At 42.0% G+C, this 17,120-nt stretch overlaps 1 protein-coding gene across 1 annotated transcript in view; it reads right to left on the minus strand.

The window, feature by feature from the left end:
• Window positions 1–2,533: 2,533 nt before the first annotated feature.
• Window positions 2,534–17,120, minus strand: part of LOC124805198 (prothoracicostatic peptide-like) — a 603,387-nt gene continuing 588,800 nt past the window's right edge. Inside the window, exon 5 of the mRNA XM_047265694.1 lies at window positions 2,534–2,780. The gene's annotated coding sequence lies outside the window, so the exon portion shown is untranslated. The remainder of the gene's footprint in view (window positions 2,781–17,120) is intronic.

Genomic DNA, 17,120 nt, shown 5'->3' on the forward strand with positions numbered 1-17,120 from the left:
AGAGAATACAGAGTCAAATTTCAGAACAAGAAAAACATTTTGAAATTCTACAGACACTTCCCTCAGGATAGATCTCCTCGTTTGCAGAAACTGGCGGCTACAATAATATCAATGTTCAGTTCCACGTATGTGCAATGAAATGTAACAAGACGCGCCTGAGAAACGCATTGTCTGATCGAAATTTAAACTGCACGCTGCGCCTACGATGCACAAGAACAGTTACTCCGAACATAGACGCAATTGTAAAGGGCAAAAAGTACAAGATAACCGAGAATCCCACACTTCAGTGACACCTTTTATTGTGTAACAGTTCACAAATTAATGCGAATGTAGAGGCATACACTAAGCTAATAAAATTATGTGGCATGTGTACATTCTCCTTTATTTGTTTCATTTGTCACAGTAATAATTCGTGAGTGACATCCCTGCAGGTGGCAGCGGATTTACATTGACTGGCGGCAGCTGTTGTGTGCCCCGCGTGACTTTCCCCACTCTCCGCTCTGGTCCGGTAGTGAGGGTAGCGTGCTCGCGCTGCTCCGTGCTCGCACCTTGCTGCTCACAGCTTGCTCCGCGAGCACGTATGTTGTGAAGCCCTGCTCTACAGGCATACAGACACCTCACTGAAGTTAAAGCTGTTATAAAGGCGAAGTTGTACACTCCCTGTTGAAATGTTTCTTTTTATGTGTAAATAAATTTAGGCCCTAAAAACTAAAATAATTAATTTAAATCTAAGTAAGAAACGCTGTATTTGTGTAGTAATGCCGTGTATTTTCTTTAAGTTGTCTTACAATGCAAAACTGTAATTAATTTTTCGTAAATGTGAGAGAGCATACAGATGTTAAAACTAAAATAATTTATTTAAATCTACGTAAGAAACGCTGTATTTGTGTAGTAATGCCGGGTATTTTCTTCAAGTTGTCTTATAATGCAAAACTGTAATTAATTTTTCGTAACTGTGAGAGAGCATACAGATGTTAAAAATAGCAAAAGAGAACATTTGTATTTTTTAGTTGGGGAATAGTGCATCACACGCAGCGCCAGCGTCGACAATAATAAAATTTTACTGATCAGTCACGCCGGAACGGAGGGCAGCGAAGTCTCGCGAGGATTTTTCCACGCGAGAGGCTTGCAGAACAGGAAGAGGCTGAGGAAAAATGACCGTAGAGTTGCCTTCAGTTGTCTACTTGTATATAAACACGAACCACGTCTGGCCCGCTGTCTCTGGAAATCTCTCCTCTCTCCTGGGCCCCGCCCTCTATTGATGTCTCTGCTCTTCTCGATCGCTCTCTTAACGGTCGCTCTCTCGAATCGTTACGTAACAGGCAGTTGCACTAGAAAGATATTTTCAAGGTGTGCAAAATACTTATCTATGTTAAAGTATTGTCAATATATAAATAATTCTTTTCGCTTATCCATGTTTCATTTCAATAACGTTAACCTTGCCTGCCAATCTTTATATGTTTCAGCTAGGAGAACTGCAAGACTGCCGACATATCGTTTGCTGGCCGCTGCCGAACATCACTGGTGCCTGAACTTGTAGCAGCCACTCGTGCGTCCCGGAGATCTGTTAAGCCAATCTGTAAATGCAGTTTCCGGGTAGCATTTCTGTGCATAACGCGTAATATTAATGATCGGCACACGGCCAACAAACGGTGTGCGCCATCTGTCCACTCCGCGGTTCAAAGCAGGTTAGACAACATCTTGAATTATTAATTTTCTCTCTCTTAGTGGTAAATTTATCTGTGCCGTGAGATAATTTAAAATTATCATTTTTTTACTTGGCTGCTTCTTTTACTTAATGGCACTCCAGTAAATTTCACCTTATCAAAATTTATTTTTCAGTTACCACTAAAGAGCGCCATACAAAACAAAAAGAAAACTTTCCTTTTTCGAAAATAATAATTCACTGTAGCATATCTATTAATCGGTTTTGGGGTACTTTTGATCAGACAGTGTAATTGTTTCACCACATCCCTCTCTGCCAAGTCCGCAGCTCACGGTCTAGTGGCTACTGTTACTACCTTTGGATCACTGGGTCCCGGGTTCGATTCCCGGCCGGGTTGGGGATTATTCTCTGCGCGGGGACTGGGTGCTTGTGTTGTCATCCTTTTATCATTATCCTCGTCATTCGTGACAGTGGCTAGATTGGACTGTGTACAAAATTGGACTGTGAAAAATTGGGACTCTGTACAGCCGCTGATGACCATGCAGTTGACCGCTCCACAAACCAAACATCATTATCATCATCATCATCATCTCTTAGCGGGAAGCTGAGAAAGCATTCTTATAAACAAAGAATTTACTCAAGATGCATTTTTTGTTAATGTTCTAACATCTATATTTTGTAGGTATCTTGACTATTATTTGTAAAAAAGGTGATCACATTGTTTGGATTATCTAGGTTGCATGATAACTTTGATTTTTAAACTTTTGATCTGATGAAGACGTGGCCATCTTATACACTGCGTATGGCGAAGGTTAACGCAAGTCAGAGGATATGTAAGAATGTAAAGTATAATGAATGTAGACAGTACAGTGCTGCACATTTCCTTTATTGGTATTTACACAGAAAATAACAAACCGTACCGTTGAACAAGAGGATAACTACAGGGTGCAACCGACAGATATTCAGAGATGGTACAGGTAGACTAAAATTACAGAGAGCTGGCTGGCGAGTCTTCTGCAGCACGTGGCGCCACCAGCGACGTTTCTCTATGGGTGAGGGGACAGTCAAGGTTGTGGTGGTGATGGGCTTCCTGATGCACCACTCCGTCCTCATCCTGAAACATTTGAGGGAGCAGAGCATGAGACTTACTTTGATAAGGCAAACATGGTGTGACCTGATACCCGTATTAAGGTGAGTGTTTACATTTAGATTCATATTCAATTTGGAATTTTTTTTAGATAATCCGTTTATATTTCTAGTAAACCTTATACTATTTAAGTAATGTAACTCTTCTTCTATTTTTCTGATTTAAATCTATTTATTCATTAATTTATTTAACTTGGCAAAATTAGGGCTATCAGGTCCTATCTTACACTTTACCAGGCATTCTACGAGGGTTATTCGGAAAGTAAGGAACGATCGGTCGCGAAATGGAAACCACAGGGAAAATCCGTTGAAGTTTTGCTCAGGTGTGTTGGGCAATGTCTCTAGTATGCCCATCGATCGCGTTACGTCGTTTTTTTTAGTTCTGAGCACACAGAGAGCACTTAAAGATGCCTAGAATAATAGTGTCTCCCGCCGAGTATGAGGGCCGGGTGAGAAATTTCGCCTGAAGCTATGCAGCCAACATTACATAACTGTTGTGCGTTTTCTTCTTCAAGACAATTCTCAGCCGCATTCTGCAGGGGCAATGAAGATGCTCCTGCATCGTTTTCAGTTGGAAATGTTTGGTTGCCCACAATGCAGCCCATAATTGTCTCCCTCTGAGTTTCATCTCTGCTCACATGTGCTGGCTATGAAGACAAGATTTTGGCACAGACACTGAGCTGTAGGCCAGCGTAGAGAATTGGCGGAAAGCACTGGCGGCTGCCTTCTATAACGAGGGTATTGGAAAGTTGGTACAACGCTACGACAAACGTCTAAGTCGGATCGGTGACTATGGAGATAAGTAGCTGGAAGTTGTTGCTAACTGTTGCAAATAAAACAGTTTTGATGTTGACTGTGGTTTCCATTTCGCGATGTATCGTTCCTTACTTTCCGAATAGCCCTCGTATATATTTTACATTACATACAGGGTGATTCTGTTCTCCCTACCAATGTCGTTGCAAGCAACCCCACACGACAGAATAATGTTATTGGCCAGTTCACTCTGGAGATGTGAAGCACATTGTTAAAATGTCAGAGAATAATTGGTAAAGTAAACGAATACATTTTAGACCTAGCCCAAAAACTTTGGCACATTAATGTGATGAGTCATACATCAAACTTTTCATTCAGTTACATATCAGAAAGTTATTGCTTCCCATTTTCAATTCTCCTTGTTTCTGATAATGAAACACACTTTATAAGGCAACGTTTCTTAACCATTTACGAATGAATAAGTACTATAAATGGAATTAACTGCCAGAGATATCCAAGAGAGGCTGGAAAAACCTGTATAAGTATGGTAGAAGTAAAGTATATCTTGGTTCAAAAATATCGGGTAATTCATGGCCTATCATCATTCATATTTTTTCAGAACGATTTCGTTTGCTAACAGTCGCCCAAACCTCTTAGAGGGAAATTAAATGCTTATTACATGGCTGTTGTCTGGATACTGTTCCTGATGTAGCCGTAACGCGGGTTGCATAAGACGACATCGGCAAGGACACTGAATCACACTGCATATTACGACAAGCATTTTGGACTACTACATTTAGAATTTAAATTTTACAAAAGTGCAGACACACGGTTTATACTCATAAATGACAAGTACAAGAGTAAATTCAAGTTATGGAAAAGTAGGGTTCAATTATGAGCAATGGGCATAGGGAAGGCGGTGAAAAATGGGGAGAAAGAGGAAGTGGCGTGACTCTAGTTGGAACGTAAGGAGAAATGAGTAGAAACGGGAGCAGGCAGGAATATAAGCTTTACTATTTGATAGAGGGAAAACCGGAAGGAATGCTCTGCTGTTCTGGCTACGAATGGGCCAACCGGGACCGACCGACCACCGTATCATCCTCTGCCACATGGCGTCATGCGAAAGCGGTATAGAGGGGCGTGAGGACAGCACCGTTGTCGATTTTCTTGACCTTGAAGCCGCTATTTTTCATTAAAGTAGCTCCTCGGTTGACATTACGAGGCAGCAGATGCGACAGCTTCCCAGTCCCCCCACCAACGAAATATCCATGAGACTGCCGGGTTTCGAACCCAGGTGTTCTGCTTGACAGTTGCCCACCATGACCATTTCGGTTTCATTTCTTATTTCTGTTACCAATTTATTCGTCGTTTTATTTTCATCCGTTATCTGTGGATGTTGCACGAGATGTTCCAGCTTCCGTAGATGAGAACTTCACTCGGTTTTTTTGTTGCAGAGCGTTGCCAGTCCCCTGTCCGAACACGCTGAGTTACTGTGCCCGCACCGTTCAGCTACGGAGGCGAACCGGAGGAAATTCGGCATATACATTAATTTTGCAGAAACGGTGTGTGGGTGACACAATGAGGTTGCTTCAACTGCATCTAAAAAGCGCCAAGGCTTTGGCTCTTGCGCTGAGTGTAGGGCTACTTTTTCCAGAGGCGCACAGCAGCAACGGCGAAGGATCAAAAATGGCTCTGAGCACTATGGGACTTAACTTCTGAGGTCCCCTAGAACTTAGAGCTACTTAAACCTAACCAACCTAAGGACATCACACACCACCATGCCCGAGGCAGGATTCGAACCTGCGACCGCAGCGGTCGCGCGGTTCCAGACTGAAGCGCCTAGAGCCGCTCGGCCACCCTGGCCGGCACGGCGAAGGTGTTTTTGTTTTATGAGTAGGCACAGGTGGGACACTAGATGAGTGGGATTTAGTGTTTCGACTTTGATTGGATGATAGATGTTTAATGTCTGATGCGAGGTACTAAGGAGCCGGTGAAGTAGACAGAGCGCGCGGTTGTCACGAAACCGTCCTAACTAGGCGTATGAAGCGCTAAAAGGGATACATCTACGACCACTGCAGATGTAGCGCACACAAACATTTATTTTTAGCTCTAACCGTCTAATGTTTACAATTCTTGTGATGTGTTGAATTACGTCACAATAGTGGAGGGTCAGTTGTTGAGTGAGTGTTCAAAAATGGTTCAAATGGCTCAGAGCACTATGGGACTTAACATCTCAGGTCATCAGTCCCCCAGAACTTAGAACTACTTAAACCTAACTAACCTAAGGACATGACACACATCCATGCCCGAAGCAGGATTCGAACCTGCGACCGTAGCGTGAGTGACTGTACGAGTTTACGTTTCAAGTCCTTTGGAAACATGTTCCGAAACTTTTTCAGGGAACAGAAGCAAGCGCAAAGCTTCTGGAGCCTGTGACAGTATTTTCCACCCAGATAACGTGCTCATGTAAAGCTACACCGTAGTTCCTTACTGTTTTCTAATATAGTATGTATTGGAATACCGTCGAGCGAAATACAAGACAATTGTCCACGGATTTCTGAACTTATAAATTTCTGACAGGATGCAAAGATTACTCGCGCCTTGCCGTTTTTAAGTTTAGTTTAAGCCACAGGTTTCGTATCCACGTTACCGCTGAAGCCAGATCATCATCCATCTGGGCGGCCGTTGTATTTACATCTTCCGGTCTGGCACTAAGGTAAATATGGAGATCGTCGGATTAGAAATGGTGATTCAGGAGAACAAAACACGAAATATCATTCACATACAAGGAAAACATAACTGGGCCCAGAATTGGCTGCTGTGGCACTCATGAAATAAAATTCTTCCTGTACGATATTCCATCCCCACAGACAACACATTGCTGGCTGTTTTTGAGCAACTACAGCTCTGCACTTTTCTGAGTAGTAAAGTCAAATATGACAGTTTCAAAAGCTTTGCTGAAGTCTGATAGTCTCAATATTATGGCCTCACGTAATAGCAGTTGTACGGCAGGCAAAAATCCAGGGAACGGGGAGAGGGGGCGGGGGGTGGGGGGCGGGGGGGGGGGGTAGTGGTGTAGAAGGAGGATGACCGCTCCTCTGCTTCCAAAAATACAATTCAGCAGAATCGTTTATATTTTTCTATATATCAACTTTCGAATTCCGTAGCTAACTCTGAGAGGGTAAAGCGGCACGAGAAAAAGTCCCGAACGTCCAAGAAATTAGCTACATCCAACAGAGGATGCTCTTGAGTTACACGTGTGAGGGCGCGCCCACGTGGGCGGGATTACCATTGGACTGGTAATGTTCTAACCACAGGTTAAGGCGCTCATTCGCAGACTGACCGTAGATGCTCACAACAATGAACCCGAAACGGTTCTCAGGTCGACGGGCAGTATCGACGAGGCACGGGAACCTGAGTAAGGGAAGAAGGCAGAGGAAGACCCTTCACCAAGAGGAAAAAAATCACAGAAATACTGACTTCCAGAAAGCGCCCACTTAGACGCTTCCGTAGCCACGGTCTGCAGACCTGCGTCCACAATCGCAGCGCTGAGTGAGATACTAACAGTGATGATGCACACTTCGATTTTGCATTTTGTAAATTATGATGTTTTTGTTCCAATACCACTTCCGTTGTCAAAATGTTTTTTGTTTCTTTTCTCTTCATTATTCTATGCCAAACATAAAAAATAACTAATTTCTTATTCGCGATGTATATCACTGTACTTGATTACTTATAGTATAGTTTACCGAATGCTGGTGAAAATAGTAGATTTAGTTGTTGTTGTTGTGGTCATCAGTCCTGAGACTGGTTTGATGCAGCTCTTTATGCTACTACATACAGTAAAGATGCATGCCCTCGGGAAAAATTACGTCCGTAGTTTCCCCTTGCTTTCAGCCGTTCGCAGTACCAGCACAGCAAGGCCGTTTTGGTTAGTGTTACAAGGCCAGATCAGTCAATCATCCAGACTGTTGCCCTTGCAACTACTGAAAAGGCTGCTGCCCCTCTTCAGGAACCACACGTTTGTCTGGCCTCTCAACAGATATCCCTCCGTTGTGGTTGCACCTACGGTACGGCTATCTGTATCGCTGAGGCATGCAAGCCTCCCCACCAACGGCAAGGTCCATGGTTCATGGAGGGGTGGGGGGGCGGGAGTAGATTTAGATCACAGGCAAATACTTTATCTAAAGAAATTTTATAATTCACGATACCTGTGATCCATGTGCACGTCAAATTTCAACCCCAGTAAAAACTGTTTGCTTCAACATTAAAATAGCTTATTTGAAAGTCCTTATTATAGATTTTAAAGCAAAAAATTCACATTTTCTGAAAATAATGTTTCAAAAGTTATTCATATTTAAAGTTTTCGTATTCCTGAATTTTTGAATCTGGTGTAATACTTTTCAAAATCGTGTGTTATGATTTTGTAGACACGAATCTTCTGTTTCGAAAAATTATACGCTTACAAAAGTAACATGTTACTTTATTAAGTATTCTAGTAAAATTTCAACTTACTGGAAAATTCTTGGCGAACACTGGGAATCGCCTTGCACATTGATGCTTATTTCTCATAAAGCAGTACCTATTCTTTTGCCATTTTATAATTATACAGCTTTTGGTTAGACAATTTTTTTCGCTGCCTGTTATATATTTATGCCTTCCACGTTTATTATCTTTTATGTTAACATCTATATAAAATGTAGAAATACTGTTTTTTAACAATTTGTGATTTATGTATGCCTACTACCTGCGTCTAAAGCAGGCGCACACACAAAGCAGTGTTGGCTCAGTACCCAGCACTAAACGTTCAGCCATCTGTGTTAATTCTGAGTCGGTAACCAGTCATCTTCCAGTACACAGGCTATGTTCAGTGTCACTTCTGTACTACTCGATCACTTTCCGTCAATTACTACGAAATGTGTCCTCTCTGACAGGAAATCACGAACCCAGTCACATAACTGAGACAATATTCCATAAGCACACAATTTCACCACAAGCCGGTTGTGTGGTACGGCGTCAAAAGCCTTCCGGAAATCTACACATCAATTTGAAATCCCTTGTCAATAGCACTCAACACTTCGTGTGTGTGAAGAGCTAGTTGGATTTCACAAGAAAGATGTTTTCTAAACCCCTGTTGACTGGGTGTCAATACACCTTTCTCTTCGAGGTAATTCATATTGTTCGAACACAATACATGTTCTAAAATCTTGATGCATATCGACGTTAATGATATGGGCCTGTAATTTAGTGGATTACTCCTACTACCGTTCTTGATTACTGGTGTGACTTGTGCGACTTTGCAGTCTTTGGATACGGATCTTTCGTCGAGCTAGCGGTTCTATATGATTAAGTATGGAGCTATTGCATCAATATACTCTGCAAGGAACCTCATTGGTATACAGTCTGGACCCGAAGACTTGCCTTTAGTAAGTGATTTAAGTTGCTTCACTACTCCGAGGATATCTACTTTTAAGTTACGCATGTTGGCAGCTGCTCTTGATTCGAATTCTGGAATATTTACTTCGTCTTCTTTGGTAAAGAAATTTCGAAAGACTAGGTTTAGTAACTCAGCTTTGACAGCACTGTCGTCGGTCGCTATCGCGCAGAGAAGGCATTGACTGTCTTTCCGCCTTCATACTTTACGTACGACCAGATCTCTATGGATTTTCTACCAGATTTCGAGAAAAAGTTTCGTTGTGGAAACTGTTATAAGCATCTCGCTTTTGATGTCCGCGCTAAATTATGAACTTTTGAAAAGGATCGCCAATCTTGGAGATTTGTGTTCGTTTGAATTTGGCATGCTTTTTGTTGTCCCTGCAACAGTGTTCTGACCCGTTTTGTGTACCAAGGGGGATCTGCTCCGTCGTTTGTTAATTTTTTGGTATAAATCACCCAACTGCTGTCGATACTATTTCTTTTAATTCAAATCACCTTCGATTTACGGTTACGTTGTTAATTTGGAAGGAATGGTGATTGTCTCTCAGGACGGCGTGAATTTTTATCTGCTTTTTTTTGTATATTGTATATATGTATTTTAATTTTTGGAGGATTTGGTGGTTACAACATTAAGTCTCGAAACGACAATCCTGTATTCAATAATCTATGTATCTGTTTTGATGTTCGTTATTTGCTGATGATTATTTGTCGCTAAGAGATAAAGTGTGTTTTCACAACCGTTTACTATTCACGAGGGCTCATGAACTCACTGCTCGAAATAATTTTCAGAGAATGCTTTTAGCACAATTTCGGATCATGTATTATGCATACCTCCAGATTTAAACATGTCTTTTTGCCAACATACCGAGGGTAAATTGAAGTCACCGCCAACTATAATTGTACGAGCCGGGTACGATTTGAAATTAAACTCAAGTTTTCTTTGAACCTTTCAGTAATTGTTTCATCTGAACTGGTAGGTCTGTAAAAGGATCCAATTATTATTTTATTCCGGTTGCCAAGAATGACCTCTGCCTATACTAACTCACAGCCGTTCCCCAATGTAATGTTACAGGCCCTCTGCTGTTGCTTATCTATGTAAAAGATTTAGGAGACAACCTGAGCAGATGCGTTAGATTGTTTGCAGATGATGCTGTCGTGTATCGTCTAGCAAACTCATCAGAAGATCAAAACAAATTGCAAAACGATTTAGAAAAGATATCTGAATGGTGCGAAAATTTTCAATTGAACCTGTATAACGAAAAGTGTGGGGTCATCCACGTGAGCGCTAAAATGAATCTGTTAAACTTCGGTTGCACTAATCTAGAGGCCATAAATTCAACTAAATGCCTAAGAATTACAATTACGAACAATTTAAATTGGAAAGAACACATAGAAAATGTTGTGGGGAAGACAAACCAAAGTCTGCGTTTTACTGGCAAAACACTTAAAAAATATAACAGATTTACTAAAGAGACTACCTACCCTACTCTTGTCCGCCCTCTTTTGGAGTACTGCTGCGCGGTCTTGGATCTTTACCAGATGAGATTAATGGAGTACATTGAGAAAGTTCAACGAGAAGCAGCACGTTTAGTACTATCGCGAAATAGGGGATAGAGTGCCACGGACATGATTCAGTAGTTGGGATGGACACCATTAAAACAAAGGCGTTTTTCGTTGCGGCGGGATCTTCTCACGAAATTTCAATCAGCAACTTTCTCCTTCGAATACGAAAATATTTTGTTGACTCCGATCTACATGGAGAGAAACTATTATCAATATAAATTAAGGGAAATCAGCGCTCGCGCGGACGGACATTCGTGTTCGTTTTTTCCGCGCGCTGTCCGAAAGTGAAATAATAGAGAATTATTGCGAAGGTGGTTCGATAAACACTCTGCAAGGCACTTAAGCTTGAGTTGCAGAATATCGATGTAGATGTAGAGGTAGATGTAATGTTAATTCAGCTGTCGCCAGCAGTTCTTTCCGTATGCTTTTGTGTCCATCAGACGGTATGACGTACTGTTTCGTGGGAGTTAGTCCTTATCCGGGTGAAAACAGCTAAAGATGTTTACAAAACAACATGTTCAATTTTGACGCCTTTTGTTAATATTCGTAAGGCTGAAAACAGCCTATCTAGCTTACTGACTTGTGATGTTAAATTGAAACAGTTCATGGCAAACAAGCTGATCATCTCACAATGTGCTCATGAACAATAAAGACGAAGAAAAGCGACAGTTAAAATAATTTGGGTTGTATTCAATCACTTTATAATGGTTCAAAGTTCATAATCATCATGAAGAAGAAGTGAGGCAGAAGACTAAATCTGAGATTGTTTTGGGTACGTTCCGACATGAACAAAGAGATTTTTTTCTTCCTTTCCACTCACACATGTTTCGCCGACGTTACAGCATCATCATTTTGTTCTTTATTTCCTTTCTATTAAATAACAGGAAAAATTGATTTTTACTTCAGCCTCAAGGTGAGTAGGTCAACGCTATCTAGGTTGATACGTTGCAAAATGAATCTTGTGGCTTGGCGGAGCGTGCCAACGCGAAAGGAATGTCATACGAGCACCGTTCTCACAAGAATCGAATGTGTAACAGACTGCTAGAGGCTTCCAGACACGACGAAGTCAAACTAACAACATAAAGTTAAGGCACAAAAGCAACCTATACTTCACAAGCCAGCTTTCGACGTGTAGCGGAGGGTACTTGTGGTAGCAATACGTTCTACCCCCTTTCCTATTCTAGTCGCGAATACCGCGTGGGATGAACAGCTTTGGGTATGAGCTCAAAATATCTCTGGTTTCCCCTGAATGGTATACAGCGAGACATATGCGGGAGGAACTAATACGTTACCCAACTGTTGTCAGAACGCACGCTCCAGAATTTAGAGGAGTAAATCTCTCCGTGATGCCGCCTCCCTTACAGCGCAGCGTCTGCCGCAGAATTTTGATGAGCAGCTGCCCCGTTTGCTGTACGAACACTAGGAGTATAGCGCCGTGCCTTATTCTGTATTCTGTGTTTCCTCTATTGATACTGCCTGGTACGGCTCCCAGAGTAGCGAGCAGTCTATCGGGCCGCGCACGGCAGCGCACATTACCATTATGTTCCAAAACGCCGCGCGCAAAAAGACGGTTTTTCAGCGGGTCATATTTCCGGTTCTGTTGATCATAAGGATAAGGGGCAAGTTTCTTGGACAGCCCTTAGCATAACGTGACCATACGTCCCGTATGTTACGGGATCGTCTCTTATTTAGCTTAAATGTTCTGTTGTTCCGAAAAATTACATGCAGGATGTATATTGTCCCGTTTTTCATTAACTGTCGCGTGCATAGCAATAGCCTTTTTTCAAGTAATGTGTAGCATAATCAAATGGAGAAGAAATGTGGTCATACGCAAAGAATAAAGAAGATACACTATTTGATTAAGCCAGAGTGAACGAGGTCTATCATTTTCAGCTTACTTACATCTCAAGCTAACCCTGCAAGAATTTGTAGTTCATTATTGCATTTGTGTTATCTCTACGTGGCAGTAATGCTACAGCAGAAAGACTGTTCTCGATCAAAAATACTTTATGAACTGATGAAAAGAAGAGGTTTAGTGTGCAAACTGTGAAGGAAATAATTATCACTAAGATTCACTCTCTGGATACTTGATGTGTTGATTTTTATAAAATTCCGTTTAACTTGGTTCAAATGGCTCTGAGCACTATGGGACTCAACTGCTGAGGTCATTAGTCCCCTAGAACTTAGAACTAGTTAAACCTAACTAACCTAAGGACATCACAAACATCCATGCCCGAGGCAGGATTCGAACCTGCGACCGTAGCGGTCTTGCGGTTCCAGACTGCAGCGCCTTTAACCGCACGGCCACTTCAGCCGGCTCCGTTTAACTACCGGCGATGAAACTTGCAGTTCAGTTGAGAGTGAAAAATAAGCAACCTACGTAAATAACAATCATTTACTATCCTCGTTAAAGACTTCGTTGGATGAAACTGGTATACTGTGTTTGCATGGATCAACAATAAAATATTTACTCGATTGGTGATGAAGGTATTTTGATGTATCTTTTAGTATGAATTTTAACAAAATGATATGATGATCTATGCAATTGTAGAACAAAGGAGCAAATCTACTAAATATATTAGGCCTATCAATAACAGTTCCTAAAAAATGTCCACTCATTTCAACTTCTAATTTTGGTCCCGTATTTTGATTCTGGAAATCTCGACACCCTACCTTAGCCTAGCAGTCATTTGTATACCTATCGGAATAACGGGCAGACTGTATCTGTCCTACAGCACAGGGCCAAAAATTAAACGTTACACACCTCAGACTAATTGAGGGAATTCAAATGGCTCTGAGCACTACGGGACTTAACTGCTGAGGTCATCAGTCCCCTAGAACCTAGAACTACTTAAACCTAACTAACCTAAGGACATCACACACATCCAAGCCCGAGGCAGGATTCGAACCTGCGACCGTAGCGATCGCGCGGTTCCAGACTGTAGCGCCTAGGACCGCTCGACCACTCCGGCCGGCTAATTGAGGGAATTAGTTGTTTCTTTTGTATTATGTCTGGTGCAGGGTGGGCCTTATGCGACTTATAAATGCAAATTTAAATCTCGGGCAATTCCTTATATAACAACAAAAATCGGTTTTTGGCCGTTCTTTTTTTTTTTTTTTTTTTTTTTTTTTTTTTTTTTTTTTTTTTTTGACCCATGGGCCGAAATTCTCCACGAAATTCTCCAAATAGATATCCGTAGAAAGTGTCTCAAATTTTGATTTACTTTAGCATTTATCTAAGTACATTTTCCCGTTTCGGAAAATTTTTATCCGTTGTCAGGGTACACTCCAGAAACCATGAGTTTTGGGTACCAAAAGTACAAACTGTGGAGATAGCTGCTTGTATCATTTCTACTCGTGGCAAATCGTCGAAAGTTTCACTATGCGTTTCTAAGTTTATATTAGCGGGCAACCTTGAAACCTTTTTCGATACCATTATCCGCTGCTGAGAGCCAGAGGTTCAGTTACCGTACTTATGCACGTTAAATACGTACCTACACGGTGTTACAAAAAGGTACGGCCAAACTTTCAGGAAACATTCCTCACACACAAATAAAGAAAATTGTTATGTGGAAATGTGTCCGGAAACGCTTAATTTCCATGTTAGAGCTCATTTTAGTTTCGTCAATATGTACTGTACTTCCTCGATTCACCGCCAGTTGGCCCAATTGAAGGAAGGTAATGTTGACTTCGGTGCTTGTGTTGACATGCGACTCATTGGCCTCCACGGGTACACTTCTGCGAATGGTTCATCGAACGATGTGTCAATCCTCATTTCTGTGCAAATGTTCTCTTTACGGGTAAGGCTTCACTCCAACGTGATCAAATTGTAAATTTTCACGATCAACATGTGTGGGCTGACGAGAATCCGTACGCAGTTGTGCAATCACGTCATCAACACAGATTTTCTCTGAAAGTTTGGGCAGGCATTGTTGGTGATGTATTGATTGGGCCCCATGTTCTTCCACCTACGCTCAATGGAGCACGTTATCATGATTTCATACGGTATACTCTACCTGTGCTGCTAAAAAATGTGCCTTTACAAGTACGACACAACATGTGGTTCATGCACGATGGAGCTCCTGCACATTTCAGTCGAAGTGTTCGTACGCTTCTCAACAACAGATTCGGTGACCGACCGATGGATTGGTAGAGGCGGACCAATTCCATGACCTCCGCGCTCTCCTGACCTCAACCCTCTTGACTTCCATTTACGGGGGCATTTCAAAGCTCTTGTCTACGCAACCCCGGTACCAAATGTAGATACTCTTCGTGCTCGTATTGTGGACGGCTGTGATACAATACGCTATTCTCCAGGGCTGCATCAGCGCATCAGGGATTCCATGCGACGGAGGGTGGATGCACGTATCCTCGTTAACGGAGGACATTTTGAACATTTCCTGTAACAAAGTGTTTGAAGTCACGCTGGTACGTTCTGTTGCTGTGTGTTTCGATTCCATGATTAATGTGATTTGAAGAGAAGTAATAAAATGAGCTCTAACATGGAAAGTAAGCGTTTCCGGACACATGTCCACATAACGTATTTTCTTTCTTTGTGTGTGAGGAATGTTTCCTGAAAGTTTGGCCGTACCTTTTTGTAACACCCTGTATATAAGGTCTGAGGCGTAAATGTAGTTTTAACTGACGTAGTGAACACATGGAAAGGGCTGTGGAGTCATAGCAAGGATTCTGAAGACAGCAAGCTGAAGTTTTCAACAGAACTCAAAAATATTTACATTCTTTTTATGGAACGATTTTGAAAATGGTAGGTTCTGTAATACCTTAGTAGCACAATTAGACGAATGTTATATGTAATTAATCATTTTAAAGCACATTTGTAATTATGTCTGATGTCTGTCCAAAACGTACCTGCAGTTGAGTTGTTCCCACAACCGTAATAATGGATATAGGTGACCCGAACGTTGCGTGACATTTTTATCATACGCTAATATTTTGTCATCGTACTTCTAGCAAGTATTGAAATATGCCCAAAGTGGTACTGCACTGACAGAAACTGGGCTAAAAGGGCCGGCCGGTGTGGCCGTGCGGTTAAAGGCGCTTCAGTCTTTAACCGCGTGACCGCTACGGTCGCAGGTTCGAATCCTGCCTCGGGCATGGATGTGTGTGATGTCCTTAGGTTAGTTAGGTTTAATTAGTTCTAAGTTCTAGGCGACTGATGACCTCAGAAGTTAAGTCGCATAGTGCTCAGAGCCATTTGAACCATTTGGGCTAAAAGGGGTCTTACCAAGCGTGAAAAGATTTTAAAACGCCTGCCAAAAATTATGTAAAACTAGAAAGACTGCTAATTTAGTAAAATATTTCTAGTAACATTTCTACTCTTATAAGATACAAATCGTAAGCTGGGCCATTCCAATGACTTACGATCGATGAGGGAAGTATCCAGGAAAACGATTTTGTGTTCACCTTATAGAACGCGTATTTATTTGGTGTTTCGGGTGTAAACGGGTCTAAGTATAAAAATAAACTGTTAAAACTTTACTGAGGAAGAGAATTCGTTTTATATAAGCAGCATACTTTGCTGTAGCTCGGAAAAAAAGAGAACCATAAGAAATATGCTCCTGTCGGAGCGCGGAAAAGGAGAATACGTGCCTATTTAAAAGACTTTGATTGAAAAGTGGGAAACCAGCTGCTTCAGTTTTCTTTTCTCCATTCTCACAAAAAAGTTCGGCCTACGAACATATTCGAGCTTTTTGTGCCGAAAGAGAATAGCAGAGAGACAAAGACGGTGGAAGAGAGAGGAAACAGTGTCAGTGGTAGAGAAAGACGGTACACAGTGACAATCGGAGAGAGATGGGGGCAATGAAAGAGAGAGATAGATGGTTGAAGACAACAGTAGTGGGAGCCAAAGAGAGACGAAATAGTAATGACCAGTGGGAGACAGCGGTCGTGCAAGAGAATGAGAGATAGATAGAGGTAGTAGCAGTGGGAGCAAAACACAGAGGAGACAGTGGAAACGAAAAGAGAAATGAGTGGAAACTATAAATAGATTTGGGGTCTGTCCGACCCCCCCTCCCAGCTCCCTCCCGGTCCCCCAATCTCCAGACGAAAGAATTATTGCGTAGATAAGGAGCTGGCGCATTTTGGATGGAAATTTTAAACACGTAGGTGTAAGGATAAAATAAGTAGGCCCCCCGCAGAATTTTGGGCTGCAGGGGTATGGTGGAGGCAGTGGCAGTGGGAACAGAAGACAACGAGTAAGTGAGAGAGGAGACCATGACAGTTGGTCATACTGCAAACACAGGAGTTAGAGCATTTGAGAGTGGCAGTGGAAGAGAAAGGGAGAGGGAGCCAATGTACGTGAGAGTAGAGAGAGCGTCAGTGGCAGAGAAAGAAGCAAGTGCGGGCGTTAGGAATAGGCATGAGATATGTAAATAGGCAGAATATGACGCTGCGGTCGACAACGCCTTTATAAGACAACAAGTGTTTGGCGCAGTTGTTAGTACCGTTCCTGCTGCTACAAAGGCAGGTTATCAAGATTTAAGTGAGTCTGAACGCTGTGTTACAGTCGGTGCACAAGCGATGGGACACAGCGAGG

This window comes from Schistocerca piceifrons, chromosome 7, assembly GCF_021461385.2.
Source record: "Schistocerca piceifrons isolate TAMUIC-IGC-003096 chromosome 7, iqSchPice1.1, whole genome shotgun sequence".
Lineage (NCBI taxonomy): Eukaryota > Metazoa > Arthropoda > Insecta > Orthoptera > Acrididae > Schistocerca > Schistocerca piceifrons.